Below are 14,336 nucleotides of genomic sequence, written 5' to 3'. Positions count from 1 at the left end.
ATAACCATTTTGTATGCTGTTGTGCTACATATTTATTTTAATTATGTTTTTCTATCTCAATATCAAACTGTACATCATGCGCTGTTTACATTGTTTTGGGTAAGGAGACCTCTATTACTCCTCCTTCCTCAGAATTACCAGAAAATCTGAAAGGGCTGCTTTCATTTCCTAAATCTGGGCAAAACGCTCCTCTCAGATGGCTGTTGTAGCTTGGTCTTGTTTGTTTGTCACATACCTTAACAATCCTGTCCGTTGCTCATTTTTCTTTGTCACTGAACAAATCAATTAAACTTGTGTCATTTCATTTTTATTGTGTTGTGGGAAGAATTACACCAACTTTTAACTCACTTTGCTCTGTGGTCAGAATATGCTTTTAAAACTGCTGCAGTCGACTGTATTAACACAGTTTACACAGTTTTTAGAGGTTGACTGGGACTTTTAGTCAGAAAAACCCACAGAAAGGTTCATTTATTTCAGTTGCTATACTGATTTATTGCCACTAGATGTAGTACTAGCACCACAGAGTGAGAGAGAGACAGTTTCCTGCTGTCATGGCTGATTGGCGTAACATCAGAATAGTATTTTGAAGTACTTGTTGTGATCACATTTGTCAGCTAGGCTGCAAAAATTCAAAACTTCATTTCTGCCTGCCGGCGGAAATGAACTAATGTTTATGCATTCAGAACATGATGCATAATCAGAACAATGTGAGCACAGTCCTTTCAAACAGGGACATATAATGTCTCTCTAACCTCGGGATGTGGCAATGAGGGGGACGGGTAGCCCTAGTTTATTGATGGAAAAGGGAAGTGTGAGGTGAGATGACATCAAAGGAGGGAAGAGAAGTGAGGATATTTGCTCACGCGAACCAAATGAACCAATGAGAGAGGAGACAAGAGGGTGCCCTGTTTAACATAGACTATCATTAACTTTATGGACATCATGGTGAACTGTCTCTCTGTGTATGCATCTCCACCTCTGACTATTTTCACCACTTCTTCTTCCTCTTCATAGTTCTCTCTCTCTCTTTCAAACACACCTCCACCTCTCTTCCTTGCTTGCTTTGTCTCATGAGTCACTGTGACAGGCCGTCAGTCCACCTCTCTGCCCTGTGTTTACATTGGGCAGCAGAGCAGCACCAGGCTGGTTGCACTTCAGGAATGCAACCCCCAAGGTCCCTGCCCTCCTCCTCCCGCTCCTCTTTTTCCTTCTTTTTTTTTCCTCCTCCATGCTTTTATTCCCTTGTTGCACAAATTCACTCCTTCCCCTTCACCTCACTTTCCTCCTGTTCCTTCTGTCATTTCCCTTCCACTCCTCTCCTCCCTCTCATTATCCTCCCCCCTGCCCCCATCACCCCCTCACAAGCTCCCCTCCTCTTCCTCTGCCACCTTTCTCTCCTCTTTCTTACCCACCCTCTCTCCTCCACTCCCCTTCTCCCTCGCCTTTTTCTATCCCCTCTTTAAAATTCAGGGAGCATTGTCCAAACTCGCTCACACCCCCGACTCCCTTGTCATCATCCCCTCACCTCCCACTTCTCCCCATCTCTCTGTCCTCCCTCCCTCATTCCTCTGCTGTCTAACCCAAACAAACCAGGGAGGACTTTCCTCTATGGTGGCTGCAAAAGAAACACACCACATGTCAGACGTACTTTAAACATAAACATTAGTCAATTTGAGGTACTGGGAAAGGATATGAGGCGCTTAAGTTCAACATGAGATAGGGCTACTATTTTGAAATCTTTACAGTGAAACTCACCACTGGATATGCAAAAATCAGAGCAGAGAACAGTATATTTTGGCATATACTGACAAAAGTATATTCTTTGGAATGGGGGAGCTGTATCAAAGAAACACTGAAACCAATGGACTCCATAGAAAAACAATAAAAGGCCCCTTTCCCATTCAATGCACAAGATGGAAACCTGCAAAAGCACAAAATTTGTTTGGGCCACAGGGAACATGAACCTTCCTTTTTCATCAAACCTTTGAAAGAAAAGCTTTTTAAACCCTTTCCTCCGAGGAGTGCCTGAGATTTCATCTGTCTTCTTTGATGAATATCACTGAGTGTAAACTAACTTTACGTGCGAATAAAATCCATCGTGAGATCAGAAACAAACATTTTAAAGTACAGAGACACTTTGAGATGCTGAACTCTGAACTTCAGCCCACAATTTTGTTTCCAAGTGGAATTAAACATGTAAGAATGAAAGTCTTTATAGACACAGGAGGGGTCCAGGCGAAGAAAGTAGGTCTAATAATTATGAACAATCTAAGCAGACTGCTGTGCTTTCCAGTGACGCAGCAGAGTGTGTAATCTCCTGCTTAATGGAGAACCTTTTCAGTCTGGACACAGTCCTGTGGCATTTCTCAGCAAGAGGCGTGTGACCTCTGCCACACTGTTCTGTGTGGAGTCCATACCAGAGGCTTTATAATGAGATTATACTGGTTATGAAAGTCAACAAGATCAGTTTTGGAGCGGGGAGCCGGAGCACAAGGCATCGATTCACAGCGGGAGAGGAGAGCTGATCAGCATGAGGGAGAATCAGCTGTTCACGCTCTCTGCATAATAGCAGGCATTTCGCTGTCTCTGAATATGTGTGTGTGTAACTCTACAAACAATGCAGGATAAAGCAGAACTCTCAACATCAATAAAAAGTACTTTTTTTTCTGAAAAAAAATTTCAGTGTTTTAATATTTTTTTTGGTTTTGTGTCTATTTTATTTTGAACATTAGATTTAAGACTATTCATATACAGCATGATGAGTGGTTGTCTCCTGATTCTACTGATTTTGCTGCTGCTCGCCCGTATTGTGTATATTCTTTACCTTCTGTAGATGCTGCATTTTGAAGACACAGAATGAAGCTGATGGAGCAGAGATGAAGACGGACCGGGCAGGTCAGGGGGTTCAGCTCTGCTGCTTCAGCTGAGTGATCATGTTGTTGCTGTCACTGCAGAACTCCACTCCCTGACCCCCAGAGACAGGAGGGGTGACCTGGAAGCATTTATCACCTGGGTGCTTTCCGACCCATGACCTGAGGCCCGAGATAGGGAAAAGACACAGCAGAGGGAAGAGCGGAGGGGGAGGATAAAGAAAGAAATGAGGAAGGGGAGAGAAATGCAACGATATATAAACAGGTATTTTTTTACTCAAAATTTGTAAAATGGAACTGTCCATGGGAGGAATTTGCATATTTCTGGAAGAAGAGCCACGTTTTAGTGGCAGGTTTATGAAACCGCTGGAAACCAAGATGGACTGTATGAGCGTGCATCAATGGCAATATTTCTCTTGGTCAGAAGATGAAAACATTGCCGGTGGTCCCTGTTTGGTTGAGCCAAAAACCATCAGCAGAGACTTGAAAGAGGCTGAAAAAAGTCAGGAGAGAGAGATATTTGCTGGCTCTGAGCCCAATAGAACTATTAACACCTCTCTGTAATGGTGATACGCCAAAGGAGGCCAAGGCCTTTTCAACGAGGCTATGACCTGATCTAAAGTTGTGTGTGCCTGTCTACAGTATGTGTGTGTGTGTGTGTGAGTAGATGAGCGAAATCTGAGCAGACATTGACAAGAGTCACATCTCCTTTGAATATTTATAGACCTGCTTAAGATGTGACCTTCACTTTTGCACACACACACAACCACAGAACACTATCTATAATAATAATAATAATAATAATAAACTTTATTTGTGTAGCACCTTTCATGCAGGAAGCTCAAAGTGCTTTACAAAAAAGAAATCACAGAGTCAGAGAAGCCAGAATGGACATTAAAACAGATATATATAAAAAAAACCAAAACATTTTTATGTAAAACAAATACATTTGAAACTATACAGTAGACATTGTTCTGCTCAGACAGGTGATCACACTGAAGCCGACCGTCCCGTGGGAGGATCATATGAGGGGAGCCCGCGAGGAAAAACAGAGGCTGGTATGACGGACTGCTGGGTAAGATGCCCAGTTGGCTGCAGACGTTTGGCAGCCTCATGTTTCTGCAGAGGCTGAACATCAAAGACCGTCAAAAGTATTTGTAATGTGTGTTGTGAAAGACCGCAAGTGGCATCATAATGTACAAACACAATGTTTGTTCTTTGCTGCAGCGTTTTCTGTCTTGCTACTCGCTGTTCTGTGGTACTTTTCCACTGCTGCTTGTTTGCTTTTCTCTTGCACACATGGGTAAGGAAGCCCGTGTAGATTAAAGAGACAGTGTGGTTTATTGGAGACCACACAATGCTAACGGAAGAGTTTAATTACTCTACTGTATAATAAAGGGCCCTAACTAAATTCTGGCCAGTTGTGGCTGTCTGTTGTCTTCCTCCAGTGTATCAGTCAAGACATTATAGAGTTTGAATCATCTACACACTGTACAACACTACATCTGCATATCACCTGCTGCAAGAAGAAACATGAGTGCAGAGATGGGAAATACAAAATGCTTTAGTATGTTCTTAAGTACACAAAAGAGCTGTGGTTGAAGGGGACATGACTGAAACTGAGAAGAGATCTGAAGAAAAATGGCTGACATGCTGTGCAAGCTTTGGATACTTGACACCAACAGGTCCCTCACAGCAACCTCCGCTTAAATTTATCTCTACGCCCCAGACGAGGCGAGGGATTCGAGGAGGGACAGCGTGCACAGACGCTAATGTGGCTGAAATACAAGGCAGTATGTAAAGACGTTTTTGCGAGCATGTTTTCTGCCCTGTATTTATCAAAGCAATGACCTGCGTATGGGCTTGCATGCATAGGAGTCTGTGTAAATGAATGTGTGTGTATTTGCATATGTGTAATAAGAGACACCTGAGACAGTTAGAAGGTCATTCCTGGGGTCTGGTCACATAGCTTTGATCATTTTCTCGTCGCCTCAGAAATAGACCAGAGAGGACGGGATGGGCACAAACTCTCCCTCCTTACATGTGTGTGTGTGTGTGTGTGTGTGTGTGTGTGTGTGTGTGTGTGTGTGTGTGTGTGTGTGTATCCAAGGGAGAATGCTAGCCCAACAGACTGACAGGGAATCCACACTTGTTTGTAGTGCACAAGCCTATTTTTGCATGACTGCACTAATGCTTCAGCACCCATACCTTTGTTTGCCGCTGCTTGCATTTGCTGTGTGAATGTGTTCATGCACATGCATGCAAATGCGTGCGGGGACAGAGTGTGTGCGGGTCTGTGTGTGTGTATGTGTGCGCTCATGCGCACGTTAAAGGGTGTGCTCGTGGTTTAAATTCTGAAGTTGTCAAAACAATAAATTCCAGCTAGAGTGTCAGATCAGACACTGAGAGCTGCCTCACCACAGACAACATTGTTGCACAGTGTTTACGTGCAAGCGCACACACAAACACACACAGAAGCTACCAAACACAGTCTTAAAGACCAACGTCAAAAATTACACACTACAATGTTTATGCAGAGACAAAGTGAGAGATGAATGCTTTTGAGTGTTTGTGAGTGGGTTCACCTTCATTCATGCCCCAGATGCAAACTGAGGTCAGATTGTTTGGAAAAATACCCATAATTCTTCATTTGTTCACATTCTGCAAGCATCATCGTTATCTCAGAGTGCATGGTTGCATGACTGCATGCTGCCGATACATGCAAAGCAGTAACAACTATTGAAGTTACTTGGAAAGGCACAGCTAGATATATAACTCTGTTGATCAACTTTCACCCCACTGCTGGTGGCTTTTTATTGGGGTGTGGTATTGCAGGTTTGCAAAGAGAACAGGTTTACAAGGGGCAGGAGTAGATGTTGTGGAAATAGATGTCTTGCTTCGTGTTTGGTTTATTGAATTCAGCAAACGCTGTAAGAAAAGTATTCTTTCTTTCAGAGAGTTTGCCTATAAAGCAGCACACACACAGATGGGAAATGACTCACCATGCAGGACACCAATCATTGTGAAAAAAAATCCCACCCAGCAGGCAAAGCTTATCGTTCCAAAAATGATTTGTCATGACCGGCTTTCTGTCAACGAGCAGCCACGCTCAAAAGACAGTAGAAGCGAAGGGAAACATTGGCAGTTAAAAGTCAAAGCTTGAAAATCATCTTTCAAAGTGATGTTTTATTCAGAATTAATACCATATATACCAAATGTCTCTGAACCAGGCAGTGGTTCAGAGACATTTTTCTCCTTCCAATACCCAGACTGCTTCATAACATGCTGCTGTTTCTATGTGAACATGCTAAAGTCAGCATGTTAGACAGTTGAGTATGTTAGCATGGAGCTGAGCCTGAGAAGCTGAGCCTAAGATGTTCTAAAAGGCCACTGTACATAAGATAAACCCCTCTTATTTATCTAAAAATAATCTTTCCTGTAGCAACGGCATCAGGCTTTAAATTACCTTCTGACTGGTTTCAGTGCAGCCAAACTGTCTCTTTTCATTCCTGCAGCAGTAATGTCTTCTGGCCTGTTAGAAGCATTCTCACTAGCTGCTAGCATAGCTCAAGCTGGGGCTGAAAAATGAAGCCAATGCAAGCCGCAGTTCCTCGAGTGGCCATTTGAGGCTGGCACCACAAATGTGAGTCAATCCCATAGAACCCCATGTTAAATCGCCCAACTTTACAGCAGATATAATCATGTCTACAGCCTCATACATAAAACAGTTTTGGTCTCTATAACTAATATCCCCATTTGTGACAACCATACTGGGGTGAACTTTTGTGTAACTCACTCATTTAAATTATATTAAAGCTTAAAGTTATGCATAATTATGGGCATGGCAGCTTTGAGTGACAGCTAGCTTCGAGGTTTCAGCAACCAGGCTTCGTTCGGCCCACCTCAGCTCCGCCCACAGCCATTTTTGGATTAGCTGCAAATTTGACAGAGTCAGGCAATGCCAAGACGGTGATGGCCAGAGTCACTGTCACAATGACTCTTCAGAAGCCTATGGGTGACGTCGCAGACATGATATCCATGTAGACTTTTAGTGTTGATTGAGAGAAAAGAAGACGGGGAAGGGCTGACAATGCATGCATGGATGAGGGAAACGTCTTTACAGCACCCGTCCTGTGATCATATTCAGACCTTTTGAAGTGCAGCCTAATTACCTTGTAGCTACTCCATGCTGTATTTTGTCCTCTGGCTTCAACGATGCAGCTATACATTAAGTCAGCTGTCATAAAATATTCAACCTTGTACCTCGAGAAAAATATATACAAACGTAAGGTTCAAAGAAAATCAAATCCTTCTCGCAGCCCCCCTGACCTCTGAAAAGACCATGTTGTCACTGACACACGTGGAGATCGTTGATAAAGACCTTAGCTTGAAGTGCAATCATGTGAATCTTTTCTCGCTGGCAGTCGCTGCTTAAAATGATGCTGTTGGGCTGCGCAAAGCAAATAGCAGCACATTGTGCACAGCAAACAAATCACCAGGTGTTTCAGCAGATATGAGGTCCAGGGCAGTGGGAAAAGATTAGATTGATGCTCCCTCTGTGGCTTGTTCTGCACAGGATTTCAACCAAACACGGTGTTTGTCAGAGTCAACCTTTGCTTGATGAGGGCTTTGGTCTTCTTTGGAGCCGTTACACAGAAACATCTATGCTTGTTTGATTAAACGCCAAGAACAAAAGGAGTATCTTTGTTTGAAAATTTGCGTGGAGACCATGTTTGGTCGCATTACAAAACACTGAGAGGCCCACAGGTGCCATCAATCCACTATAAGGTATTGCAGCATCCTGTCTTTCTCAGAGCAGAAGAGCGTCAGCGGGGGATGCAACGCATGTTTGGCCGCCTCTCCTAACAGTTCCACTGAGACAAATGTCTGGAAGCAGAATAGACACTGTTAAAGAATGTCACCATGAGACATGGTTGGGCTCACCTTCCTGTTTCACAACCCAGAAAATAACTGAGAAACATTACACTCACAGAGGCAGATGCACCCAAACATGCAGGCATTCGCTCTGAGGCCTGAGGAAGAAACAAACACTGAGCACACGCACTCACATGGGACTGGGTGTAAATCAAAAGCATGTTCTATGCAAACAGAGCAGGGGAAATCAGAAGCCCTGAGGGCGGGGAGAAAGATTGTGATCGAAACAGAGAATTCGTAACGAGAGAGAGGGGAATATCTACGAGTTGTGCCTCCTCTAAATCACTTTTTTTGTTGTTGTTCCTGAGAGAAGTTTCGATCCACATCTGAGAACACAAAGTCCAAAGGTAGAGACTAAATATTCGACATGACATCTTTAGATCCCTGTGAATGTTTTTGAAAGCAATATATGACATGGCGTTTTCTGTTGGCTTACAGTAATCTTTCTTTCCACACACACTGCAGTCCTAGAATCTGGGCCGCCTGGGACGCTGAGAGGAGGAAAATTAGCCGTTAGCTTCTCACAGATTCAAATTGTGTGTTTTTGAGCCTGCTCTCTTATCGCCTGCTTTTCTAACATGTTTTCAATGCGTGCGCTTTGCTTCGCTACATCTGTCTCTGCATTATTTTACTGTACTTTTCCTCCCTTCCCCAGCTTTCTCCCTTTGTTTTCATTCTTTTCATGTGCGAGGGGAGGTTGGGGAAATGAAAAGTATGAACTGCATACCTTTCCACCAAATCAAATGTTGAGTGATTATGAGGCTAATGTCTCTACTGGCCTCAGTTGGGTCAGGTTGGACACAAAAAAAAACAAAAAACGTTTTTTTTCTCGCAGACAGATCGCTGGATGAGCGTTAATAATGGTTTGCAATTACAAAAGCATTAAACACAAGCAGTTTAATTAGATTTTTACTGTATCCCTTTACTGTGTGGCATGAATGTCTTTGTGAGTTTCTCATTGTCCTGCTCCCCCCTCTCTCTCTCTCTCTCTCACACACACACACACACACTCACACACACACACACACACACACACACACACACACACACACACACACACACACACACACACACACACACACACACACATGCACACACTCTCTCCCTCCTTGAGGCCATCAATTTGCTGTCAGCTATTGATCCCGCATTGTCAGAGGGAATAACAATAGAGATGTGTTGATGTTTGGATATTGAGATACATCAAATATACATCAAAAGGCTGCATTGATTCGAAGACGTGCGAGGGAGGCCGAGAGTGAAAAGAAATAAACAAGCGTGAGCCGTTTCTTTTTTACAGCTTCAAGCAAAACAGCCAGTGGGTCTGCCATAAATTGAAACTTTGTTCACAAACACACGTTGTATATAATTGTTTTTATGATATGTTGTCTTGCTGTTCTGGCTTGTGATTTTGGAGGAATGCTTTGTTCAGTGGAAGAGAAGGTTTTTAAACGGTGTACTTTTCATTAGCACGTGCTCTTATCGTGTGCAGGGGATCTCTGTTTGGCGAACAGAGGGGCCCAAAGAGCCAGAATGTGGACTAACTGGCAGTGTGAAATCAGATAAGAACACACCATGTTAAAATAAATAGAGAGCGTGCACAGATTAGACCGTTGAGCAGACATTCATTTGCTACTGATGAGGAGAGCGTGTCTTGTGTAGCTTGTCACTATTTCATACTCAAAGCCAGTCTTACCCAGAAGCCTTATAAATCCACCAAATGACCAGAGTGCTGCTGGGCCAGGAAAAATCTGCTCAAAATACTGCAACAGCCAAGACACATTTTTACACGCTCAAAAATATTACAGGAGGCTGCCAAATTATATTCAGAAGAACAAAGCGGCTGTCCAGAATTTTGACAGAAACCAAAGGCTGTCGCAGAGTTTCGCAAAAACCTCGGCTCTCCATTTATGCCATTTCTTTAAATTGTATCAGTGGGGCATAATGAGAGTGCTGCATGGGCTGGGGGCTGAGCCAGACCGCTGAAAATACAACGTCAAATATCAGAAATACATTGTCGTCGATGGGAAAACAAACCTGTTTCTCCCAAACCCTGAAAAGTCAGCGTGAGGTTTCTGTGGGTTACCGCTGCGCCTCTAAGAGTAGTTTCAGAAAAGCGAAAAGAGCGCAGAGCTGATGAAGGCCTGATCTCAGAATCTGAATGATAATCGCTCTTCCATGTTGTTTTTGGCCCTGCTCCTTAATAATAAGGAATAAATTGACTTGGAAGCATACCCGACTCGTCAGTCTGTCCGCCCCCTGTCTATCCAACCTGCCCCCGCCTCCCCCTTCCCCCCTGCCTCCTACAATTACCTCCCCTCTTCCCGGCTCCCCCGCCCAGGCAACCCCTTTGCCCTCTTGTATCCGGCCATTTAGCGTGACAATCCATTATTTTGACGGCTCCCAGAGAAAGAAAGAGAGAGAGACAAAGAGGCAGAAAGACGGGGGTTACTTTGACTTTCAGACATGGGCCCCACTTTTTTTCCATCTCCCTCTTTCCTCTTCTCTCCCTCTTGCTTGCCTTCCTCTTCTGACTTCCTTCCTCCCTTTATCTCTTCTTCATCTACCTCTTTAACGCCATTTTTTTCTGTTACTTTTCCCTTCCTCCCTCCTCACTTATTTTCCTCCACCTTCTCTGCTCACACCCCTATTATTCCCCCTGCCTTTTTCCTTCTCTCCCCCTTCTTCTCCTCTCTTCTGTGCCTCCAGACCCACTCTACCCCCCTTTAGCCTTAGCCCTGCAACCACTCTACACCCCTGCGACTTCTTGGCTCTGTGTTGCTTCGCTGCTGGCAGCCTTTAGGAAACCTGATAAGACCTATAGACAGAGAGGAACCAGGGTTTAAAAAGTCTCAGTTCCACCCCCTCCAAACAGCCTCCACTTACATCAAGCGCACACCCAACCCACCCAAACACACTCACTTGGGGGAAATGTCCCCAACCAGCCATCCAGCACACCCGCAGCACCCTCCACCTCCAGAGAACATCATCTGCGACACAGCTACACATGGTGTTTTCCCACCACTGTTCCCACCGCCAGACCCCAGCCCCACATACACACACTCCGCATGTGCACCCCAGGACGCTGTTAACGTAACTCTTTCATCCTGAACATGCAAACCTCAAATAACCTGCTCTGCACTCACGCATTCAGCTGACACTCAATGCTCTGGTTACTGTAACTACACTGATTAATGCCACGGAAAACACCTTAACCAAGTTATCTTACACCTTCTGCTCATAATGACAGTAAACTGGGTTATGTGTCAGTGTTTTGAATTACGGGGCATGCAGTGTGCTCTGGTCGTTAGCGTTTTTGGTTTTTTGCATGTGTCACAAAGGGCAGAGAGTCAATCAGACGTAAAGCAGAAGCATGGATAAAAGCAGCGGTCCAATAAGACATGTATATAGTAATGAAACATGTAAGTAAAATTGTTTCCAGACTACAGATCGCTGGCCTTCAAGGCTTGGTTCACCCAAACTACATAAAATCATGTTTTCTCACTTACCTCTTGTGGAGCACGCTGTCAAACGTTAACAGGGCCTATTCCTTTGATAGAAAGTACTTCCAAAGAAAGCAGGTCAAAGCAGGGTCTGCTGATTATCCACAGTAACAGTGACACTGTTTCTGGAAAGACATGTGACTGCTGCTGAACTTCAATGTATTTTTCATTGCTATGGGCAGGAAAAACAAAAATTAATTCATTTCATTTGCACTGGAATGGAGGTTTTCGAGATGATATCTCAAAACCTGGGTATACATAACCAAAGAAATGTGCATCACCACAGACCAAAGCGGCAAAAAAAGAAAGAAAGAAAGGTTTTCTGCAATCTGAGTGACCCTTAAGTACGTCGAATTTATGAACCTTAAAGGCAAAAAAGAAAAACACCCCTTTCATTTACAAATATATTCCAAACAAGTCTGACATGTAAACAAGGGATATTAGACATTTAACACCCTGTAATGTAACTGTAAGTAGCTTGAAGTGTAGCAGATAATGAACGACAATATAGTAAAACACACTTGCTAGCATACATTAATAAATACCTCTAGATCCTTATATCTGCTTACAGCTACATAATTGTGTGTTATAATTATTAAATGTTATATATAGTGCTATAGTGGAGGGAGGGGCAGTTGACTGAGTGCAACAGTAGAATCAAATCCAGCATCTGTATTACTGAAGGAAAAAAGGCTGAATTAAGAACCTGTTCCCTTCCTTTAAACTGTTCTCACTCCTCATACAAACCCCCCAGACTCTTACACTATTTCCCCACAGACTATTTAAAATGTATGTCAGGGCCTTAGAAGTGCGGCCAAGGCAAACACCTGGCACGGCGCGGGGATCTGCTACATTTCACCTCCTACCACAGAAATATGCACACAGGGAGTTCATACGCGCAGACGTCAACTCAAACTACAGCGCAGTCTCGGGTTCAGACGGTGTGTGTGCGCGCGTGCGTGCGCATTAACGCACGTAGCAGATGCTGGTAAAGGCGGACACACAGGCAAACAGCCCCCCCCACCCCTCCCCTGCGTCTCTTTTTCTGCCTCTCTCCCTGGTGGTGTGTCATGTTTCGGGGGTATAATAGGTGTCACGGTGAGACCCCTTTGGTCTCAGCGCTCTGGGGGACTCTAATGACACACACACACAAATGCACACGCATACACGCATTCAAGCATATGAGCACAAGCAGCTCATTCTCTGGACCATGGGAACCACAGACGGCTCTGCCCGCCTCTCACCTTTCTCTACCTCCGTCGCTTTCTTTCTTCTTCTCCCTCTCTTTCTCTGTCCTCCTCTCTGCTTTTATCCCATGGTCATCTGCCCCGTTTTTGAACCACCGTTCTCCGGGGTGATCACACTAGTAGCTCGCTCGTGAAGTACCTCTGTCTGTTTCTTGTTGTCTCTCTTTGTTTCAGTTTAGACCAGATGTCAGATTTAACACAGGCCTTAAAGGATCACTGCACAGCAACAGTTGGAATACGCCTGAAGAGCCCATTAGTTCATTTCTGATTCATAATGTGATCCATATATGTTGGGGAAAAATCCCCCAGGGTGCTGTCAGAGTATCTGCAATTCAGACTTGTTAGCAATTAAAGCTAATTCAACTTTATTCTAATGTGACTTCTATCATCATCGTCATTGATTATTTAGATCTGGGAATGCTGCAACAACACTGAGAAAGACGTCAAAGGGGAACATGAGCAGCCAGACAATTATACAGGTTTTACCCGTCCATCACAACTTACAGGTCAACTTCCCAGATCCACTTTAGAGCAACATTGTTCCCAGACGATCAGATCAATATCACCGCTACAGCTTTCCATTAATGAGGTGAGCCTTTCTGATTGTCTTCTGATTACACAGCGTTAGCACACCAGATTTACCGTCCCTCTCGCTCTTCCCACCTCGCCTCCTCTTCCCCTTGTCCGTCCTGTGCACGAGCACGAACGCCACCTGTTGCTGATTGGCTGGAATAATGTTGTGTGGCTCGATCTGTCTGTCTGTTTGTTTCCTATTTACAGAGCTGTGTACAAAACTGCTAGTGGACCGTGAGGAGACATTAGCTGAATTAAACATTCAGTGACTGTAAACAGGCTTTCTCCAGACTGACTCACCCCATGTTTAAACACAGCAAAGAGCCTGTTAGCCTAGCATAAAGACGGGGAGCATGGGGTGTTTTATGGTTTTTAATTATTGGACTATTTCTGGCCAGGCACAGTGACTCTCTTTTGTCTGGTTATGTGCAACCTCACAATAATGACAAGTACTCCAGGAAGTCACTGCAAGCAGGCAAGAAATAGCCCCGCACATAACACCCCATAAATCCACAACATGTTGATTTCACACTTTGGTTTTAGCACGCGTTAAATACACGAGCTACATTGTGAGCTTTAGAGTCTCGAGTTGGTGGATTTTTTTTTCTTTTTGAGTAAAAGAGGCGCAATTGCATGCAGACATATTTAATTAGAAGGTTTTCATACAGCGTCATCAGAACGAAACTATTGTTGCAGGATTTTTCTCCTCGGCAGCCCCCGCTCAGGATGACAGACACACGATAAACGACCGTGACCTGCACCTGTATTAACTTTCATGGATTATATTACTCATCCTCTTTCTCTTCTTTTCTAATAAGATGGGCAGAGCGACAACTGCTCACGGCCACAAGGCAGAGAGAGAGGGAGGGGAATGAGGAGGGGAGGGGGAGAATACCTGCAGGTAGAATGTGGGAGGCTGCTGTCACCTCCTCCTCCTTGTCCTCCACCTTCTCTCCTCCCTCAGGCTCCAGAGGGTAAGGTGTGTGTGTGTTCATTAAATGCAATTGTGCAGTGTGTGCGCACCCTACATGTGTTTTCATAGCTTTCTGTTTATCTCTGATGCTGTTAATTACAGACACTTCGTGTGTGTGAGTGAAATGCAAGCCATTAAAAGCCTCTCATCTTTCACACCTCCCAAACTCCACGGCCTCGTGTGCCTCTGGCCTCAGCCAATCACATGGCAGAAACAGCCTCCGCGAATCCACCCCACC

Source organism: Chaetodon trifascialis, chromosome 9 (genome assembly GCF_039877785.1).
Source record: "Chaetodon trifascialis isolate fChaTrf1 chromosome 9, fChaTrf1.hap1, whole genome shotgun sequence".
In the NCBI taxonomy this organism is placed as follows: domain Eukaryota; kingdom Metazoa; phylum Chordata; class Actinopteri; order Chaetodontiformes; family Chaetodontidae; genus Chaetodon; species Chaetodon trifascialis.
Note: the sequence above shows the minus strand (reverse complement) of the source record.